Source organism: Chelonoidis abingdonii, chromosome 1, assembly GCF_003597395.2.
Source record: "Chelonoidis abingdonii isolate Lonesome George chromosome 1, CheloAbing_2.0, whole genome shotgun sequence".
In the NCBI taxonomy this organism is placed as follows: Eukaryota; Metazoa; Chordata; order Testudines; family Testudinidae; genus Chelonoidis; species Chelonoidis abingdonii.
In genome coordinates, this window is record NC_133769.1 from 30534080 (window position 1) to 30539898 (window position 5819).

The window sequence follows — 5819 nt, forward strand, 5'->3', positions numbered from 1 at the left end:
CTTTTAGCACTAGTTGATGCTGAGAACCAGTAATACTTTGTAAAGGTGACTTGAAAAGAAGTTTTCTCAAAACTGGGTTTGTGCTGAGATGTGGAAGGTTTTTAAATTTTTATTTTTCCCAGGGCTGCCTGGAGGAGGGGTGGGGGCAAGCGGAGCATGAGAATATAGTATTCTATAGTACTGCAACTTTTTTTTATGGAAGGGGACCCCAAAATTGCTTTGCCCCAGGCTCCCTGAATCCTCTGGGCGGCCCTGCTTGCAGGGTCCTAAAGCCCATGCGCCATCTTGCGCCTGAATGTCTACACGGCAGTCAAACAGCCTCTTAGCCCAAGCCAGCTGGCATGGGCTAGCTGTGGGTTTTTAATTGCAGTGTTGACATATCCTTTTTGTGTGTGTTAGGTTAATGCCTTCTAATACCTCCGAGGGCACTTCTGGTGCTCAGTAAGAGTTTCCACACAGGAAGTTTGTGTGGAGTAGCTAGTGTGCTGTGAATTCACACTGTTGCTTGTTGAGCACTAGCTTTCCCATGTAGACAAGTCCTTGCAGACACAAATATAACCCTTATGTGTTTTTTAGTGGTCTCATGACTTGAGATGCCTGTCACAGTATTTGATACACATAGATAATCTGCCTGACTCCTCTTCTCTCTCCCCCACCCAAAACCAGAAAAGTGCAGCAATTTATGGCTTGAAAATGAAAAACTGCTTTTGCTCTTTCACTGCTGTACATTGCATTGGTCTTTATGTGAGTGTCATCTGTTAAAGGGTACAATCAATTAAGGTTGAAAGTGGAGTTGTAAATGAACCAGAGGGCTGCCTACCAGACATGAGTGATGCACAGACATTTAGACGCTTTGAAAAGGAATTTCCTTTATAAAGATCTGACAGCCCTCCAAGAAGGTAAAAAGCCACTAGATTTGCTTTGTAGCTTATCATTAAATGAAGAAAAAAAGAGCAGAACGTTACGTTGTGTCCGAGCAATGCTGACTTCAGAGGCAGCTCAATATTTTAGTTTCCAGGAGGCCCCTCTTTGAAGAAATAAGCTGCAACTCTGCTTCCTCAAGTGAACCATGTAAATGGCAATAAAACATGTTGTGTGTGGTCACAGCCAAGAAGTGGCAGACCAACCAAAGGAAACAATAGAATGAAATAGATAATCAAAGGATGAACGGAGAAATAGCAACAAGCCTGGAACTGGGAAGTCATATAAAAGGTAAAGGTACATGATGTTTCTATTGTTGATGCCAAACCTGGGAGTAAAGTCAGAAGGAGTCAGAATGGAGAAGTAGGGAAACATGACACTAAAGCATAAAGCTGTGTGATTTAAATGGACTTGTGCCAACTTGGATAATGTTGAACAGTTTTAGGATGGAGCTTTATGCTCTGTTTATTTCCAGTGAACATGTTCTACTTGGATGGAAAGGAAAAGGGTTGAAATAACACTGCTTGGTTGCTTGAGTGGGTGGAGGTAGGAGGGTCATGATGTGAAGCTCTGCTGCTTCTAATTGTTTCATTCATGGCATGTTATAGCTATTGGTTATAGTGAGATGAGCACTAAAGCTGATTCTGTTTGGGCTGAAGCTCTGAAAAAGGCTCATTTTTCTTTACATGACCAAAACCAGCCAATGTTAGGTGTTCAGACCTTTTTGAAAGGAAAGAATTAGGGCCTGCTTCTCTTGTCAGCTACACTAGTGTAACTTCAAGTACTTCATTAGTGTTACTTGTGTCTAAGTCCAAAGTGCCTGTTTCTTCAGTAGCTGACACCTTGTCAGTCACATCTGTGAACAGTGCTTTGATAATGCTACCACCTTGACTTGTCAGTTTTTTATACCTATTGTGTAATGCTTACACAAGGGGCAAGGCAGAGCAGGGCTCAGGCCAAAAGTGAGAGCTTTAGGGTGAGATCTCTGAAGGTACTTAGGCATCTAAAAACAGGACTTAGATACCACTGCAACCCACAAAACTCCTGCTTGGCTGCCACCTAACCCTGTGGGTGCCTAAACTCACTCAGTGCCTAAGTTTTTGCATTGGCACATGCCCCGTGCTGCCTCACTGCAGGTGCCCAGGCACCTATCTCCCATCTAAGCACTGCATGTGACTTCAGGTGACTCAATGCCTCTTTCCTGGTTTGTGAAGCATGAGCAGAGATAAGAACTTCCCTGCAGCCCAGACTTAAAGGCCCCTCTTTGTGAGAAGGGTGGGGCTTTTGCAATCATGACTCTTGTTGACATACCCCATTAGCTAGCTTAGGTGGCTCCCCACCTAGCATGCTCACTTAGTGGTTTGCTGTCTACGGCACCTCTCTCTCCCTATTTGTTGTATAGGAACCTACTTGCCTAACTCAGGCTTTGTGGATTGTAGTGCTGTTCCTTTGATTGTCTAGGCCAGGGGTAGGCAACCCACGGCACGCATGCTGAAGGCGGCACGTGAGCTGATTTTCAGTGGCACTCACACTGCCCAGGTCCTGGCCACTGATCCGGAGAGCTCCGGATTTTAATTTAATTTTAAATGAAGCTGCTTAAACATTTTAAAAACCTTATTTACTTTATATACAACAATAGTTTAGTTATATATTATAGACTTTACAAAGAGACCTTCTAAAAATGTTAAAATGTATTACCGGCACGCGAAACCTTAAATTAGAGTGAATAAATGAAGACTCGGCACACCACTGCTGAAAGGTTGCCGACCCCTGGGCTAGGCACCTAAAAGTTAGGCACCTTGGTGCTTAGTGTTGCAACACCTAGCTCATAGTTCGCTGAGTTGACTCCAACAGCAAGAAATCTGGAGTGAATTTTAAAAATGCCATACTTCAGACAATTAAAGCAAGAGAAGAGAGTTTTAGCAGTGAATTCTGGGCAGCTGCTATGAGCTCACTGCTACAGATTTACATTAATGTATTTCTTGCAACTGTGTGTGTGTGGTGTCCAGTTACATACATAGTTTAACTGCTACTTGCTGGTGTGTTGTGGTACCTTCAATAGTTCAAATAAAGATCATAAAGAGAATAATCTAAGTAGGTGTCAGATGCCTTCCTTGGATTTCATTTAGGCTGGCCCTCTGAAGATAGTAGGTGTGGCTAGAACAAAACCCAGGATAAGTCCTGAAATAGGTGTTAATATGCAGACATAACCCCATTTCAACAGTATGCTGTAAAATATTGGAACTATGTATACTAGCCCTATTCAGTTCACTAAACACAGCTGGATGATACTAATTTTGTTTACACTGTTAAGGCTAAATATAAAAACTTACTTTTTTTTTTTTTTTTTTTTAGGTTTAAGATCTGTGAAAGAAAGAGGAGGGCCGTGAAAGTGTAACCACAGTTTTACAAATAATTGCAGTGCTGCTGTGGGTGGTTCCTTGTCAGAGGTGAAAGTAAGCTGGTATGGGCCAATATGGAGGACAGGTAAGAAAAAGAGACTGCCTGAGGGAAGGAGAAGCCTGCCCCCTGCATAAGAATAGTTTAAACTCAGCTGTTGCCTGAGTAGTTCAGCCTCGGGGTTAGGAGCAGTTTCTGGCATCCTTGTTAATTTCACAGTAGCTTGGGGGGAGGGTGTGTTTGACCATGGCAGGGGCAGTCCTTTTCTGCCCCTGGGATGAGGGGATCTTGTCTCCAGTACTAATATACACAACAAATACAAGCATTTGGCTGCACAGCTTAAATCCAGAGCTAATAAAAGCAGGTGGAAGTGGAAAACTCACTGTCCTCCCTCCCTCCCTCCCCCTCCTTTTTTAAACTCAGCTGTCCTGGTGTGGTCAGTAACATTTTCCAAAGAGGGGATTGTAGCAGTGTGTGTGGACAGCACAACCCATGAGCCGTTGGCGGAGGGAAGTGGGAGAGATGGTGGAACTGGGAAAAGGGTGGCGTGAGTGTTGTGAATGGAGGGTGGGAGTAGGAGGCCCCGCAGCAGGGGGAGAAAAGGACGTGCCCCGCCAGGGTCAAACCACCCTCGCCACCCAACAACACAGTGGGGAAGAGGAACAGGAGTGCCAGAGAAACGGCGGCCGAACCAGGGGGCTGAACGGCACAGGGTGAACAGCGGAGGGGGTAAAGTGGCGAGGCAGCAGCCAGGCAAGCAGCAGGCAGCGAAGCCAGGTGGGCCCGACGGCAAGCGAGGAGTGAGAGGGGGAGGAACCCGGGAGAGGGAGGAGGAAGGCAGAGCGTGGGCAGCAGCGGGCGGGAGAGGAGCGAGGGTGAGGACAGGGAGGTGGCCAACGGGCCAACCGGCGGAGTGAGCGCTGGCAGGTGAAGCGGGGCAGCCAAAGGCGGGATGGGGGGAGAGGAAGGGCGGGAGACAAGAGCCCCGCAGCCCAGGGGCCAGAAAAGGACGTGGCCCCGGCGCCCAGGGGCAACACACCCGCCGCCCCCCAAGCGACGCCGGGGAAAGGAACAAGGAGGCCAGAAACGGCCGCCGAACCCCGAGGGGAAAGACGCAGGCAACAGCGGAGAAGGGAGAAAACTAGGCGGAGGGCAAGGGGGCAGGCGGCGCCGGTCCCGCAGGCAGGCGCGGGGGCGGACCGGGCGCCAGAGGGAGCCCAGACCAGTCGGAGGGCACCGCGGACAGGTAACCACCCACAGCAGCACGGCAAGGAGGGGGAAAAACGGGGGGACCACGGGCACGGCCGCCGCGGTCTGGCACAGAAGCGGAAACCGAAGAAAAAAAAAAAAAAAAATAAAAAAGGAAGGGGTGAGAGGGAGCCGGAACAGGGAACAAAAGAGGATCAGCCAGCGGGGGGAGGAACGGAAGAGGCGAGGAGACAGAGGGCCAAGAATTTTTAAACTCAGCTGTCCTGGTGTGGTCAGTAACATTTTCCAAAGAGGGGATTGTAGCAGTGTGTGTGGACAGCACAACCCATGAGCCGTTGGCGGAGGGAAGTGGGAGAGATGGTGGAACTGGGAAAAGGGTGGCGTGAGTGTTGTGAATGGAGGGTGGGAGTAGGAGGCCCCGCAGCAGGGGGAGAAAAGGACGTGCCCCGCCAGGGTCAAACCACCCTCGCCACCCAACAACACAGTGGGGAAGAGGAACAGGAGTGCCAGAGAAACGGCGGCCGAACCAGGGGGCTGAACGGCACAGGGTGAACAGCGGAGGGGGTAAAGTGGCGAGGCAGCAGCCAGGCAAGCAGCAGGCAGCGAAGCCAGGTGGGCCCGACGGCAAGCGAGGAGTGAGAGGGGGAGGAACCCGGGAGAGGGAGGAGGAAGGCAGAGCGTGGGCAGCAGCGGGCGGGAGAGGAGCGAGGGTGAGGACAGGGAGGTGGCCAACGGGCCAACCGGCGGAGTGAGCGCTGGCAGGTGAAGCGGGGCAGCCAAAGGCGGGATGGGGGGAGAGGAAGGGCGGGAGACAAGAGCCCCGCAGCCCAGGGGCCAGAAAAGGACGTGGCCCCGGCGCCCAGGGGCAACACACCCGCCGCCCCCCAAGCGACGCCGGGGAAAGGAACAAGGAGGCCAGAAACGGCCGCCGAACCCCGAGGGGAAAGACGCAGGCAACAGCGGAGAAGGGAGAAAACTAGGCGGAGGGCAAGGGGGCAGGCGGCGCCGGTCCCGCAGGCAGGCGCGGGGGCGGACCGGGCGCCAGAGGGAGCCCAGACCAGTCGGAGGGCACCGCGGACAGGTAACCACCCACAGCAGCACGGCAAGGAGGGGGAAAAACGGGGGGACCACGGGCACGGCCGCCGCGGTCTGGCACAGAAGCGGAAACCGAAGAAAAAAAAAAAAAAAAATAAAAAAGGAAGGGGTGAGAGGGAGCCGGAACAGGGAACAAAAGAGGATCAGCCAGCGGGGGGAGGAACGGAAGAGGCGAGGAGACAGAGGGCCAAGAA